The sequence below is a fragment of the Podarcis bocagei genome (assembly GCF_964188305.1).
Source record: "Podarcis bocagei genome assembly, chromosome: 9".
Taxonomy (NCBI): Eukaryota; Metazoa; Chordata; class Lepidosauria; order Squamata; family Lacertidae; genus Podarcis; species Podarcis bocagei.
The window spans coordinates 12375427-12391971 of NC_138134.1; positions in this window are offsets into that span (position 1 = coordinate 12375427).

Genomic DNA, 16545 nt, shown 5'->3' on the forward strand with positions numbered 1-16545 from the left:
AGTGAATTTCTAAAAGTCAGATTTTTGCTGAAATTGTGACCCCGGAGCTTAGGGGTTTTTTCAAAAAATCTTTTCCGCCGTTTAAGTTGTTGAGGGCTGATTTCTTTTCCTGTGATAAAAAGCCTTCTGTTTCGCCTGCCAACGCTTTCAGGGGAGCATTTGCAACAGGCTAGCACCATTTTTGAGTGAATTGCCAAAAGTCGGATTTTTGCTGAAATTGTGACACCGGGGCTTAGGGATTTTTTCAAAAAACTCTTCTCCGCCGGTTAAGTTGTTGAGGGCTGATTTGTTGTCCTGTGATAAAAAGCCTTCTGTTTCCATCGCGAAAACTTTCAGGGGAGCATTTGCAACCGGCTGGCACCATTTTTGAGTGAATTGCCAAAAGTCAGATTTTTGCTGAAATTGTGACCCCGGAGCTTAGGGGTTTTTTCCAAAAAAATCTTTTCCGCCGGTTAAGTTGTTGACGGCTGATTTCCTGTCCTGTGATAAAAAGCCTTCTGTATCGACTTCCAAACCTTTCAGGGGAGCATTTGCAGCCGTTTGGTACCATTTTTGAGTGATTTGCCAAAAGTCAGATTTCTGCTGAAATGGTGACCCCGGGGCTTAGGGATTTTTTCAAAAAAATCTTTTCTGCCGGTTAAGTTGTTGAGGGCTGATTTCTTGTCCTTTGATAAAAAGAATTCTGTTTCCATCGCCAAAGCTTTCAGGGGAGCATTTGCAACCGGTTGGCAGCATTTTTGAGTGAATTGAAAAAAGTCAGATTTTTGCTGAAATTATGACCCCGGGGGTTAGGGATTTTTTTCAAAAAAATATTTTCTGCCGGTCAAGTTGTTGAGGGCTGATTTCTTGTCCTGTGATGAAAAGCCTTATGTTTCGACTGCCAAAGCTTTCAGGGGAGCATTTGCAACCGGTTGGCACCATTTTTGAGTGAATTGCCAAAAGCCAGATTTCTGCTGATATTGCGACCCCGGGGCTTAGGGATGTTTCAAAAAAATATTTTCCACCGGTTAACTTGTCGAGGGTTGATTTCTTTTCCTGTGATAAAAAGCCTTCTGTTTCGACTGCCAAACCTTTCAGGGGAGCATTTGCAAGTGTTTGGCACCATTTTTGAGTGAATTGCCAAAAGTCAGATTTTTGCTGAAAAAAATCTTTTTCCGCCGGTTAAGTTGTTGAGGGCTGATTTCTTGTCCTGTGATAAAAAGCCTTCTGTTTCCATCGCCAAAGTTTTGAGAGTAGCATTTGCAACCGGTTGGCACCATTTTTGAGTGAATTGCCAAAAGTCAGATTTTTGCTGAAATTGTGACCCCGGGGCTTAGGGATTTTTTCAAAAAAATCTTTTCCGACGGTTAAGTTGTTGAGGGCTGATTTCTTGTCCTGTGATAAAAAGCCTTCTGTTTCCATCGCCAAAGCTTTCAGGGGAGCATTTGCAACCGGTTGGCACCATTTTTGAGTGAATTGCCAAAAGTCAGATTTTTGTTGAAATTGTGACCCCGGGGCTTAGGGATTTTTTCAAAAAAATCTTTTCCGACGGTTAAGTTGTTGAGGGCTGATTTCTTGTCCTGTGATAAAAAGCCTTCTGTTTCCATCGCGAAAACTTTCAGGGGAGCATTTGCAACCGGCTGGCACCATTTTTGAGTGAATTGCCAAAAGTCAGATTTTTGCTGAAATTGTGACCCCGGAGCTTAGGGTTTTTTCCCAAAAAAATCTTTTCCGCCGGTTAAGTTGTTGATGGCTGATTTCCTGTCCTGTGATAAAAAGCCTTCTGTATCGACTTCCAAACCTTTCAGGGGAGCATTTGCAGCCGTTTGGTACCATTTTTGAGTGATTTGCCAAAAGTCTGATTTTTGCTGAAATCGTAACCCCAGGGCTTAGGGATTTTTACAAAAAAATATTTTCTGCCGGTCAAGTTGTTGAGGGCTGATTTCTTGTCCTGTGATAAAAAGCCTTCTGTTTCCATCGCCAAAGCTTTCAGGGGAGCATTTGCAACCGATTGGCACCATTTTTGAGTGAATTGCCAAAAGTCAGATTTTTGCTGAAAAAAATCATTTTCCGCCGGTTAAGTTGTTGAGGGCTGATTTCTTGTCCTGTGATAAAAAGCATTCTGTTTTCATCGCCAAACCTTTCAGGGGAGCATTTGCAACCGGCTGGCACCATTTTTGAGTGAATTGCCAAAATTCAGATTTTTGCTGAAATTGTGACCCCAGGGCTTAGGAATTTTTTCAAAAAAATCTTTTCCGCCGGTTAAGTTGTTGAGGGCTGATTTCTTGTCCTCCTATAAAAAGCCTTCTGTTTCCATCTCCAAATCTTTCAGGGGAGTATTTGCAAATGTTTGGCACCATTTTTGAGTGAATTTCCAAAAGTTAGATTTTTGCTGAAATTGTGAACCCGGAGCTTAGGGGTTTTTTCAAAAAATCTTCTCCGCCGGTTAAGTTTTTGAGGGCTGATTTCTTGTCCTGTGATAAAAAGCCTTCTGTTTCCATCGCGAAAACTTTCAGGGGAGCATTTGCAAATGTTTGGCACCATTTTTGAGTGAATTTCCAAAAGTCAGATTTTTGCTGAAATTGTGACCCCGGAGCTTATGGGTTTTTTCAGAAAAATCTTTTGCGCCGGTTAAGTTGTTGAGGGCTGATTTCTTTTCCTGTGATAAAAAGCCTTCTGTTTCGCCTGCCAACGCTTTCAGGGGAGCAATAGCAACAGGCTGGCACCATTTTGAGTGAATTTCTAAAAGTCAGATTTTTGCTGAAATTGTGACCCCGGAGCTTAGGGGTTTTTTCAAAAAATCTTTTCCGCCGTTTAAGTTGTTGAGGGCTGATTTGTTGTCCTGTGATAAAAAGCCTTCTGTTTCCATCACGAAAACTTTCAGGGGAGCATTTGCAACCGGCTGGCACCATTTTTGAGTGAATTGCCAAAAGTCAGATTTTTGCTGAAATTGTGACCCCGGAGCTTAGGGGTTTTTTCCAAAAAAATCTTTTCCGCCGGTTAAGTTGTTGACGGCTGATTTCCTGTCCTGTGATAAAAAGCCTTCTGTATCGACTTCCAAACCTTTCAGGGGAGCATTTGCAGCCGTTTGGTACCACTTTTGAGTGATTTGCCAAAAGTCAGATTTCTGCTGAAATGGTGACCCCGGGGTTTAGGGATTTTTTCAAAAAAATCTTTTCCGCCGGTTAAGTTGTTGAGGGCTGATTTCTTGTCCTTTGATAAAAAGAATTCTGTTTCCATCGCCAAAGCTTTCAGGGGAGCATTTGCAACCGGTTGGCAGCATTTTTGAGTGAATTGAAAAAAGTCAGATTTTTGCTGAAATTATGACCCCGGGGGTTAGGGATTTTTTTCAAAAAAATATTTTCTGCCGGTCAAGTTGTTGAGGGCTGATTTCTTGTCCTGTGATGAAAAGCCTTATGTTTCGACTGCCAAAGCTTTCAGGGGAGCATTTGCAACCGGTTGGCACCATTTTTGAGTGAATTGCCAAAAGCCAGATTTCTGCTGATATTGCGACCCCGGGGCTTAGGGATGTTTCAAAAAAATATTTTCCACCGGTTAACTTGTCGAGGGTTGATTTCTTTTCCTGTGATAAAAAGCCTTCTGTTGCGACTGCCAAACCTTTCAGGGGAGCATTTGCAAGTGTTTGGCACCATTTTTGAGTGAATTGCCAAAAGTCAGATTTTTGCTGAAAAAAATCTTTTTCTGCCGGTTAAGTTGTTGAGGGCTGATTTCTTGTCCTGTGATAAAAAGCCTTCTGTTTCCATCGCCAAAGTTTTGAGGGTAGCATTTGCAACCGGTTGGCACCATTTTTGAGTGAATTGCCAAAAGTCAGATTTTTGCTGAAATTGTGACCCCGGGGCTTAGGGATTTTTTCAAAAAAATCTTTTCCGACGGTTAAGTTGTTGAGGGCTGATTTCTTGTCCTGTGATAAAAAGCCTTCTGTTTCCATCGCCAAAGCTTTCAGGGGAGCATTTGCAACCGGTTGGCACCATTTTTGAGTGAATTGCCAAAAGTCAGATTTTTGTTGAAATTGTGACCCCATGGCTTAGGGATTTTTTTAAAAAAATATTTTCTGCCGGTTAAGTTGTTGAGGGCTGATTTGTTGTCCTGTGATAAAAAGCCTTCTGTTTCCATCGCGAAAACTTTCAGGGGAGCATTTGCAACCGGCTGGCACCATTTTTGAGTGAATTGCCAAAAGTCAGATTTTTGCTGAAATTGTGACCCCGGAGCTTAGGGGTTTTTTCCAAAAAAATCTTTTCCGCCGGTTAAGTTGTTGACGGCTGATTTCTTGTCCTGTGATGAAAAGCCTACTGTTTCCATCGCCAAAGCTTTCAGGGGAGCATTTGCAACCGGTTGGCAGCATTTTTGAGTGAATTGCCAAAAGTCAGATTTTTGCTGAAATTGTGACACCGGGGCTTAGGGATTTTTTCAAAAAAATATTTTCTGCCGGTTAAGTTTTTGAGGGCTGATTTCTTGTCCTGTGATAAAAAGCCTTCTGTTTCGAGTGCCAAACCTTTCAGGAGAGCATTTTCAAGCTTTTGGCACCATTTTTGAGTGACTTGCCAAAAGTCAGATTTTTGCTGAAATTGTGACCCCGGGGCTTAGGGATTTTTTCAACAAAATATTTTCTGCCGGTTAAGTTTTTGAGGGCTGATTTCTTGTCCTGTGATAAAAAGCCTTCTGTTTCGAGTGCCAAACCTTTCAGGAGAGCATTTTCAAGCTTTTGGCACAATTTTTGAGTGAATTGCCAAAAGTCAGATTTTTGCTGAAATTGTGACCCCATGGCTTAGGGATTTTTTTAAAAAAATATTTTCTGCCGGTTAAGTTTTTGAGGGCTGATTTCTTGTCCTATGATAAAAAGCCTTCTGTTTCGAGTACCAAACATTTCAGGAGAGCATTTTGAAGCTTTTGGCACCATTTTTGAATGAATTGCCAAAAGTCACATTTTTGCTGAAATTGTGACCCCGGGGCTTAGGGATTTTTTCAAAAAAATATTTTCTGCCGGTTAAGTTTTTCAGGGCTGATTTCTTGTCCTGTGATGAAAAGCCTACTGTTTCCATCGCCAAAGCTTTCAGGGGAGCATTTGCAACCGGTTGGCACCATTTTTGAGTGAATTGCCAAAAGTCAGATTTTTGCTGATAGTGTGACACCGGGGCTTAGGGATTTTTTAAAAAAAATATTTTCTGCCGGTTAAGTTTTTGAGGGCTGATTTCTTGTCCTGTGATAAAAAGCCTTCTGTTTCGAGTGCCAAACCTTTCAGGAGAGCATTTTCAAGCTTTTGGCACCATTTTTGAGTGAATTGCCAAAAGTCAGATTTTTGCTCTAATTGTGACCCCGGGGCTTAGGGATTTTTTCAAAAAAATATTTTCTGCCGGTTAGAATTTTGAGGGCTGATTTCTTGTCCTGTGATAAAAAGCCTTCTGTTTCGAGTGCCAAACCTTTCAGGAGAGCATTTTCAAGCTTTTGGCACCATTTTTGAGTGAATTGCCAAAAGTCAGATTTTTGCTGAAATTGTGACCCCATGGCTTAGGGATTTTTTTAAAAAAATATTTTCTGCCGGTTAAGTTTTTGAGGGCTGATTTCTTGTCCTGTGATTAAAAGCCTTCTGTTTCGAGTGCCAAACCTTTCAGGAGAGCATTTTCAAGCTTTTGGCACCATTTTTGAATGAATTGCCAAACGTCAGATTTTTGCTGAAATTGTGACCCTGGGGCTTAGGGATTTTTTCAAAAAAATATTTCCTGCCGGTTAAGTTTTTGAGGGCTGATTTCTTGTCCTGTGATAAAAAGCCTTCTGTTTCCATCGCCAAAGCTTTCAGGGGAGCATTTGCACCCGGTTTGCACCATTTTTGAGTGAATTGCCAAAAGTCAGATTTTTGCTGAAATTGTGACCCCGGGGCTTAGGGATTTTTTCAAAAAAATATTTTCTGCCGGTTAAGTTTCTGAGGGATGATTTCTTGTCCTGTGATAAAAAGCCTTCTGTTTCGAGTGCCAAACCTTTCAGGAGAGCATTTTCAAGCTTTTGGCACCATTTTTGAGTGAATTGCCAAAAGTCAGATTTTTGCTGAAATCGTGACCCCAGGGCTTAGGGATTTTTACAAAAAAATATTTTCTGCCGGTTAAGTTGTTGAGGGCTGATTTCTTGTCCTGTGATAAAAAGACTTCTGTTTCCATCGCCAAAGCTCTCAGGTGAGCATTTGCAACCGGTTGGCACCATTTTTGAGTGATTTGCCAAAAGTCAGATTTTTGCTGAAATTGTGACCCCGGGGCTTAGGGATTTTTTTCAAAAAAATATTTTCTGCCGGTTAAGTTTTTCAGGGCTGATTTCCTGTCCTGTGATGAAAAGCCTTCTGTTTCCATCACCAAAGCTTTCAGGGGAGCATTTGCAACCAGTTGGCACCATTTTTGAGTGAATAGCCAAAAGTCAGATTTTTGCTGAAATGGTGACCCCGGGGCTTAGGGATTTTTTCAAAAAAATATTTTCTGCCGGTTAAGTTTTTGAGGGCTGATTTCTTGTCCTGTGATAAAAAGCCTTCTGTTTCGAGTGCCAAACCTTTCAGGAGAGCATTTTCAAGCTTTTGGCACCATTTTTGAGTGAATTGCCAAAAGTCAGATTTTTGCTGAAATTGTGACCCCATGGCTTAGGGATTTTTTTAAAAAAATATTTTCTGCCGGTTAAGTTTTTGAGGGCTGATTTCTTGTCCTGTGATAAAAAGCCTTCTGTTTCGAGTGCCAAACCTTTCAGGAGAGCATTTTGAAGCTTTTGGCACCATTTTTGAATGAATTGCCAAAAGTCAGATTTTTGCTGAAATTGTGACACCGGGGCTTAGGATTTTTTCAAAAAACTCTTCTCCGCCGGTTAAGTTGTTGAGGGCTGATTTGTTGTCCTGTGATAAAAAGCCTTCTGTTTCCATCGCGAAAACTTTCAGGGGAGCATTTGCAACCGGCTGGCACCATTTTTGAGTGAATTGCCAAAAGTCAGATTTTTGCTGAAATTGTGACCCCGGAGCTTAGGGGTTTTTTCCAAAAAAATCTTTTCCGCCGGTTAAGTTGTTGACGGCTGATTTCTTGTCCTGTGATGAAAAGCCTACTGTTTCCATCGCCAAAGCTTTCAGGGGAGCATTTGCAACCGGTTGGCAGCATTTTTGAGTGAATTGCCAAAAGTCAGATTTTTGCTGAAATTGTGACCCCGGGGCTTAGGGATTTTTTCAAAAAAATATTTTCTGCCGGTTAAGTTTTTGAGGGCTGATTTCTTGTCCTGTGATAAAAAGCCTTCTGTTTCGAGTGCCAAACCTTTCAGGAGAGCATTTTCAAGCTTTTGGCACCATTTTTGAGTGACTTGCCAAAAGTCAGATTTTTGCTGAAATTGTGACCCCGGGGCTTAGGGATTTTTTCAACAAAATATTTTCTGCCGGTTAAGTTTTTGAGGGCTGATTTCTTGTCCTGTGATAAAAAGCCTTCTGTTTCGAGTGCCAAACCTTTCAGGAGAGCATTTTCAAGCTTTTGGCACAATTTTTGAGTGAATTGCCAAAAGTCAGATTTTTGCTGAAATTGTGACCCCATGGCTTAGGGATTTTTTTAAAAAAATATTTTCTGCCGGTTAAGTTTTTGAGGGCTGATTTCTTGTCCTATGATAAAAAGCCTTCTGTTTCGAGTACCAAACATTTCAGGAGAGCATTTTGAAGCTTTTGGCACCATTTTTGAATGAATTGCCAAAAGTCACATTTTTGCTGAAATTGTGACCCCGGGGCTTAGGGATTTTTTCAAAAAAATATTTTCTGCCGGTTAAGTTTTTCAGGGCTGATTTCTTGTCCTGTGATGAAAAGCCTACTGTTTCCATCGCCAAAGCTTTCAGGGGAGCATTTGCAACCGGTTGGCAGCATTTTTGAGTGAATTGCCAAAAGTCAGATTTTTGCTGAAATTGTGACCCCGGGGCTTAGGGATTTTTTCAAAAAAATATTTTCTGCCGGTTAAGTTTTTGAGGGCTGATTTCTTGTCCTGTGATAAAAAGCCTTCTGTTTCGAGTGCCAAACCTTTCAGGAGAGCATTTTCAAGCTTTTGGCACCATTTTTGAGTGACTTGCCAAAAGTCAGATTTTTGCTGAAATTGTGACCCCGGGGCTTAGGGATTTTTTCAACAAAATATTTTCTGCCGGTTAAGTTTTTGAGGGCTGATTTCTTGTCCTGTGATAAAAAGCCTTCTGTTTCGAGTGCCAAACCTTTCAGGAGAGCATTTTCAAGCTTTTGGCACAATTTTTGAGTGAATTGCCAAAAGTCAGATTTTTGCTGAAATTGTGACCCCATGGCTTAGGGATTTTTTTAAAAAAATATTTTCTGCCGGTTAAGTTTTTGAGGGCTGATTTCTTGTCCTATGATAAAAAGCCTTCTGTTTCGAGTACCAAACATTTCAGGAGAGCATTTTGAAGCTTTTGGCACCATTTTTGAATGAATTGCCAAAAGTCACATTTTTGCTGAAATTGTGACCCCGGGGCTTAGGGATTTTTTCAAAAAAATATTTTCTGCCGGTTAAGTTTTTCAGGGCTGATTTCTTGTCCTGTGATGAAAAGCCTACTGTTTCCATCGCCAAAGCTTTCAGGGGAGCATTTGCAACCGGTTGGCACCATTTTTGAGTGAATTGCCAAAAGTCAGATTTTTGCTGATATTGTGACACCGGGGCTTAGGGATTTTTTTAAAAAAATATTTTCTGCCGGTTAAGTTTTTGAGGGCTGATTTCTTGTCCTGTGATAAAAAGCCTTCTGTTTCGAGTGCCAAACCTTTCAGGAGAGCATTTTCAAGCTTTTGGCACCATTTTTGAGTGAATTGCCAAAAGTCAGATTTTTGCTCTAATTGTGACCCCGGGGCTTAGGGATTTTTTCAAAAAAATATTTTCTGCCGGTTAGAATTTTGAGGGCTGATTTCTTGTCCTGTGATAAAAAGCCTTCTGTTTCGAGTGCCAAACCTTTCAGGAGAGCATTTTCAAGCTTTTGGCACCATTTTTGAGTGAATTGCCAAAAGTCAGATTTTTGCTGAAATTGTGACCCCATGGCTTAGGGATTTTTTTAAAAAAATATTTTCTGCCGGTTAAGTTTTTGAGGGCTGATTTCTTGTCCTGTGATTAAAAGCCTTCTGTTTCGAGTGCCAAACCTTTCAGGAGAGCATTTTCAAGCTTTTGGCACCATTTTTGAATGAATTGCCAAAAGTCAGATTTTTGCTGAAATTGTGACCCTGGGGCTTAGGGATTTTTTCAAAAAAATATTTCCTGCCGGTTAAGTTTTTGAGGGCTGATTTCTTGTCCTGTGATAAAAAGCCTTCTGTTTCCATCGCCAAAGCTTTCAGGGGAGCATTTGCACCCGGTTTGCACCATTTTTGAGTGAATTGCCAAAAGTCAGATTTTTGCTGAAATTGTGACCCCGGGGCTTAGGGATTTTTTCAAAAAAATATTTTCTGCCGGTTAAGTTTCTGAGGGCTGATTTCTTGTCCTGTGATAAAAAGCCTTCTGTTTCGAGTGCCAAACCTTTCAGGAGAGCATTTTCAAGCTTTTGGCACCATTTTTGAGTGAATTGCCAAAAGTCAGATTTTTGCTGAAATCGTGACCCCGGGGCTGAGGGATTTTTTCAAAAAAATATTTTCTGCCGGTTAAGTTTTTGAAGGCTGATTTCTTGTCCTGTGATAAAAAGCCTTCTGTTTCCATCGCCAAAGCTTTCAGGGGAGCATTTGCAACCGGTTTGCACCATTTTTGAGTGAATTGCCAAAAGTCAGATTTTTGCTGAAATTGTGACCCCGGGGCTTAGGGATTTTTTCAAAAAAATATTTTCTGCCGGTTAAGTTTCTGAGGGATGATTTTTTGTCCTGTGATAAAAAGGCTTCTGTTTCGAGTGCCAAACCTTTCAGGAGAGCATTTTCAAGCTTTTGGCACCATTTTTGAGTGCATTGCTAAAAGTCAGATTTTTGCTGAAATTGTGACCCCGGGGCTTTGGGATTTTTTCAAAAAAATATTTTCTGCCGGTTAAGTTTTTGAGGGCTGATTTCTTGTCCTGTGATAAAAAGCCTTCTGTTTCGAGTGCCAAACCTTTCAGGAGAGCATTTTCAAGCTTTTGGCACCATTTTTGAGTGAATTGCCAAAAGTCAGATTTTTGCTGAAATCGTAACCCCAGGGCTTAGGGATTTTTACAAAAAAATATTTTCTGCCGGTTAAGTTGTTGAGGGCTGATTTCTTGTCCTGTGATAAAAAGCCTTCTGTTTCCATCGCCAAAGCTTTCAGGTGAGCATTTGCAACCGGTTGGCACCATTTTTGAGTGCATTGCTAAAAGTCAGATTTTTGCTGAAATTGTGACCCCGGGGCTTAGGGATTTTTTTCAAAAAAATATTTTCTGCCGGTTAAGTTTTTCAGGGCTGATTTCTTGTCCTGTGATAAAAAGCCTTCTGTTTCGAGTGCCAAACCTTTCAGGAGAGCATTTTCAAGCTTTTGGCACCATTTTTCAGTGAATTGCCAAAAGTCAGTTTTTTGCTGAAATTGTGACCCCGGGGCTGAGGGATTTTTTCAAAAAAATATTTTCTGCCGATTAAGTTTTTCAGGGCTGATTTCCTGTCCTGTGATGAAAAGCCTTCTGTTTCCATCACCAAAGCTTTCAGGGGAGCATTTGCAACCAGTTGGCACCATTTTTGAGTGAATATCCAAAAGTCAGATTTTTGCTGAAATTGTGACCCCGGGGCTTAGGGATTTTTTCAAAAAAATATTTTCTGCCGGTTAAGTTTTTGAGGGCTGATTTCTTGTCCTGTGATAAAAAGCCTTCTGTTTCGAGTGCCAAACCTTTCAGGAGAGCATTTTCAAGCTTTTGGCACCATTTTTGAGTGAATTGCCAAAAGTCAGATTTTTGCTGAAATTGTGACCCCATGGCTTAGGGATTTTTTTAAAAAAATATTTTCTGCCGGTTAAGTTTTTGAGGGCTGATTTCTTGTCCTGTGATAAAAAGCCTTCTGTTTCGAGTGCCAAACCTTTCAGGAGAGCATTTTGAAGCTTTTGGCACCATTTTTGAATGAATTGCCAAAAGTCACATTTTTGCTGAAATTGTGACCCCGGGGCTTAGGGATTTTTTCAAAAAATATTTTCTGCCGGTTAAGTTTTTGAGGGATGATTTCTTGTCCTGTGATAAAAAGCCTTCTGTTTCGAGTGCCAAACCTTTCAGGAGAGCATTTTCAAGCTTTTGGCACCATTTCTGAGTGAATTGCCAAAAGTCAGATTTTTGCTGAAATTGTGACCCCATGGCTTAGGGATTTTTTTAAAAAAATATTTTCTGCCGGTTAAGTTTTTGAGGGCTGATTTCTTGTCCTGTGATTAAAAGCCTTCTGTTTCGAGTGACAAACCTTTCAGGAGAGCATTTTCAAGCTTTTGGCACCATTTTTGAATGAATTGCCAAAAGTCACATTTTTGCTGAAATTGTGACCTCGGGGCTTAGGGATTTTTTCAAAAAAATATTTTCTGCCGATTAAGTTTTTCAGGGATGATTTCTTGTCCTGTGATAAAAAGCCTTCTGTTTCGAGTGCCAAACCTTTCAGGAGAGCATTTTCAAGCGTTTGGCACCATTTTTCAGTGTATTGCCAAAAGTCAGATTTTTGCTGAAATTGTGACCCCGGGGCTTAGGGATTTTTTCAAAAAAATATTTTCTGCCGGATAAGTTTTTGAGGGCTGATTTCTTGTCCTGTGATAAAAAGCCTTCTGTTTCCATCACCAAAGCTTTCAGGGGAGCATTTGCAACCGGTTTGCACCATTTTTGAGTGAATTGCCAAAAGTCAGATTTTTGCTGAAATTGTGACCCCGGGGCTTAGGGATTTTTTCAAAAAAATATTTTCTGCCGGTTAAGTTTTTCAGGGCTGATTTCCTGTCCTGTGATGAAAAGCCTTCTGTTTCCATCACCAAAGCTTTCAGGGGAGCATTTGCAACCAGTTGGCACCATTTTTGAGTGAATAGCCAAAAGTCAGATTTTTGCTGAAATTGTGACCCCCGGGGCTTAGGGATTTTTTCAAAAAAATATTTTCTGCCGGTTAAGTTTTTCAGGGCTGATTTCTTGTCCTGTGATGAAAAGCCTACTGTTTCCATCGCCAAAGCTTTCAGGGGAGCATTTGCAACTGGTTGGCAGCATTTTTGAGTCAATTGCCAAAAGTCAGATTTTTGCTGAAATTGTGACCCCGGGGCTTAGGGATTTTTTCAAAAAAATATTTTCTGCCGGTTAAGTTTTTGAGGGCTGATTTCTTGTCCTGTGATAAAAAGCCTTCTGTTTCGAGTGCCAAACCTTTCAGGAGAGCATTTTCAAGCTTTTGGCACCATTTTTGAGTGAATTGCCAAAAGTCAGATTTTTGCTGAAATTGTGACCCCATGGCTTAGGGATTTTTTTAAAAAAATATTTTCTGCCGGTTAAGTTTTTGAGGGCTGATTTCTTGTCCTGTGATAAAAAGCCTTCTGTTTCGAGTGCCAAACCTTTCAGGAGAGCATTTTGATGCTTTTGGCACCATTTTTGAATGAATTGCCAAAAGTCACATTTTTGCTGAAATTGTGACCCCGGGGCTTAGGGATTTTTTCAAAAAAATATTTTCTGCCGGTTAAGTTTTTGAGGGATGATTTCTTGTCCTGTGATGAAAAGCCTTCTGTTTCCATCGCCAAAGCTTTCAGGGGAGCATTTGCAACCGGTTTGCACCATTTTTGAGTGAATTGCCCAAAGTCAGATTTTTGCTGAAATTGTGACCCCGGGGCTTAGGGATTTTTTCAAAAAAATATTTTCTGCCGGTTAAGTTTTTGAGGGCTGATTTCTTGTCCTGTGATAAAAAGCCTTCTGTTTCGAGTGCCAAAACTTTCAGGAGAGCATTTTCAAGCTTTTGGCACCATTTTTGAGTGAATTGCCAAAAGTCAGATTTTTGCTGAAATTGTGACCCCATGGCTTATGGATTTTTTAAAAAAAATATTTTCTGCCGGTTAAGTTTTTGAGGGCTGATTTCTTGTCCTGTGATTAAAAGCCTTCTGTTTCGAGTGCCAAACCTTTCAGGAGAGCATTTTCAAGCTTTTGGCACCATTTTTGAATGAATTGCCAAAAGTCACATTTTTGCTGAAATTGTGACCCCGGGGCTTAGGGATTTTTTCAAAAAAATATTTTCTGCCGGTTAAGTTTTTCAGGGATGATTTCTTGTCCTGTGATAAAAAGCCTTCTGTTTCGAGTGCCAAACCTTTCAGGAGAGCATTTTCAAGCGTTTGGCACCATTTTTCAGTGTATTGCCAAAAGTCAGATTTTTGCTGAAATTGTGACCCCGGGGCTTAGGGATTTTTTCAAAAAAATATTTTCTGCCGGTTAAGTTTTTGAGGGCTGATTTCTTGTCCTGTGATAAAAAGCCTTCTGTTTCCATCACCAAAGCTTTCAGGGGAGCATTTGCAACCGGTTTGCACCATTTTTGAGTGAATTGCCAAAAGTCAGATTTTTGCTGAAATTGTGACCCCGGGGCTTAGGGATTTTTTCAAAAAAATATTTTCTGCCGGTTAAGTTTCTGAGGGCTGATTTCTTGTCCTGTGATAAAAAGCCTTCTGTTTCGAGTGCCAAACCTTTCAGGAGAGCATTTTCAAGCTTTTGGCACCATTTTTGAGTGCATTGCCAAAAGTCAGATTTTTGCTGAAATTGTGACCCCGGGGCTTAGGGATTTTTTCAAAAAATATTTTCTGCCGGTTAAGTTTTTCAGGGCTGATTTCTTGTCCTGTGATGAAAAGCCTACTGTTTCCATCGCCAAAGCTTTCAGGGGAGCATTTGCAACCGGTTGGCACCATTTTTGAGTGAATTGTGAAAAGTCAGATTTTTACTGTAATTGTGACCCCGGGGCTTAGGGATTTTTTCAAAAAAATATTTTCTGGCGGTTAAGTTTTTGAGGGCTGATTTCTTGTCCTGTGATGAAAAGCCTTCTGTTTCCATCACCAAAGCTTTCAGGGGAGCATTTGCAAGCGGTTGGCACCATTTTTGAGTGAATTGCTAAAAGTCAGATTTTTGCTGAAATTGTGACCCCGGGGCTTAGGGATTTTTTCAAAAAAATATTTTCTGGCGGTTAAGTTTTTCAGGGCTGATTTCTTGTCCTGTGATGAAAAGCCTACTGTTTCCATCGCCAAAGCTTTCAGGGGAGCATTTGCAACCGGTTGGCACCATTTTTGAGTGAATTGCCAAAAGTCAGATTTTTGCTGAAATTGTGACCCCGGGGCTTAGGGATTTTTTCAAAAAAATATTTTCTGCCGGTTAAGTTTTTGAGGGCTGATTTCTTGTCCTGTGATAAAAAGCCTTCTGTTTCCATCGCCAAAGCTTTCAGGGGAGCATTTGCAACCGGTTTGCACCATTTTTGAGTGAATTGCCAAAAGTCAGATTTTTGCTGAAATTGTGACCCCGGGCCTTAGGGATTTTTTCAAAAAAATATTTTCTGCCGGTTAAGTTTTTGAGGGATGATTTCTTGTCCTGTGATAAAAAGCCTTCTGTTTCGAGTGCCACAACTTTCAGGAGAGCATTTTCAAGCTTTTGGCACCATTTTTGAGTGAATTGCCAAAAGTCAGATTTTTGCTGAAATTGTGACCCAGGGGCTTAGGGATTTTTTCAAAAAAATATTTTCTGCCGGTTAATTTTCTGAGGTCTGATTTCTTGTCCCGTGATAAAAAGCCTTCTGTTTCGAGTGCCAAACCTTTCAGGAGAGCATTTTCAAGCTGTTGGCACCATTTTTGAGTGAATTGCCAAAAGTCAGATTTTTGCTGAAATTGTGACCCCGGGGCTTAGGGATTTTTTCAAAAAAATATTTTCTGCCGGTTAAGTTTTTGAGGGCTGATTTCTTGTCCTGTGATAAAAAGCCTTCTGTTTCGAGTGCCACAACTTTCAGGAGAGCATTCTCAAGCTTTTGGCACCATTTTAGAGTGAATTGCCAAAAGTCAGATTTTTGCTGAAATTGTGACCCCGGGGCTTAGGGATTTTTTCAAAAAAATATTTTCTGCCAGTTAAGTTTTTCAGGGCTCATTTCTTGTCCTGTGATAAAAAGCCTTCTGTTTCCATCACCAAAGCTTTCAGGGGAGCATTTGCAACCGGTTGGCACCATTTTTGAGTTAATTGCCAAAAGTCAGATTTTTGCTGAAATTGTGACCCCGGGGCTTAGGGATTTTTTCAAAAAAATATTTTCTGCCAGTTAAGTTTTTCAGGGCTCATTTCTTGTCCTGTGATAAAAAGCCTTCTGTTTCCATCACCAAAGCTTTCAGGGGAGCATTTGCAACCGGTTGGCACCATTTTTGAGTGAATTGCCAAAAGTCAGATTTTTGCTGAAATTGTGACCCCGGGGCTTAGGGATTTTTTCAAAAAAATATTTTCTGCCGGTTAAGTTTTTCAGGGCTGATTTCTTGTCCTGTGATAAAAAGCCTTCTGTTTCGAGTGCCAAACCTTTCAGGAGAGCATTTTCAAGCTTTTGGCACCATTTTTGAGTGAATTGCCAAAAGTCAGATTTTTGGTGAAATTGTGACCCCGGGGCTTAGGGATTTTTTCAAAAAAATATTTTCTGGCGGTTAAGTTTTTCAGGGCTGATTTCTTGTCCTGTGATGAAAAGCCTACTGTTTCCATCGCCAAAGCTTTCAGGGGAGCATTTGCAACCGGTTGGCACCATTTTTGAGTGAATTGCCAAAAGTCAGATTTTTGCTGAAATTGTGACCCCGGGGCTTAGGGATTTTTTCAAAAAAATATTTTCTGCCGGTTAAGTTTTTGAGGGCTGATTTCTTGTCCTGTGATAAAAAGCCTTCTGTTTCGAGTGTCAAACCTTTCAGGAGAGCATTTTCAAGCTTTTGGCACCATTTTTGAGTGAATTGCCAAAAGTCAGATTTTTGGTGAAATTGTGACCCCGGGGCTTAGGGATTTTTTCAAAAAAATATTTTCTGCCGGTTAAGTTTTTCAGGGCTGATTTCTTGTCCTGTGTTAAAAAGCCTTCTGTTTCCATCACCAAAGCTTTCAGGGGAGCATTTGCAACCGGTTGGCACCATTTTTGAGTGAATTGCCAAAAGTCAGATTTTTGCTGAAATTGTGACCCCGGGGCTTAGGCATTTTTTCAAAAAAATATTTTCTGGCGGTTAAGTTTTTCAGGGCTGATTTCTTGTCCTGTGATGAAAAGCCTACTGTTTCCATCGCCAAAGCTTTCAGGGGAGCATTTGCAACCGGTTGGCACCATTTTTGAGTGAATTGCCAAAAGTCTGATTTTTGCTGAAATTGTGACCCCGGGGCTTAGGGATTTTTTTCAAAAAAATATTTTCTGCCGGTTAAGTTTTTCAGGGCTGATTTCTTGTCCTGTGATAAAAAAGCCTTCTGTTTCGAGTGCCAAACCTTTCAGGAGAGCATTTTCAAGCTTTTGGCACCATTTTTGAGTGAATTGCCAAAAGTCAGATTTTTGCTGAAATTGTGACCCCGGGGCTTAGGGATTTTTTCAAAAAAATATTTTCTGCCGGTTAAGTTTTTGAGGGCTGATTTCTTGTCCTGTGATAAAAAGCCTTCTGTTTCCATCACCAAAGCTTTCAGGGGAGCATTTGCAACCGG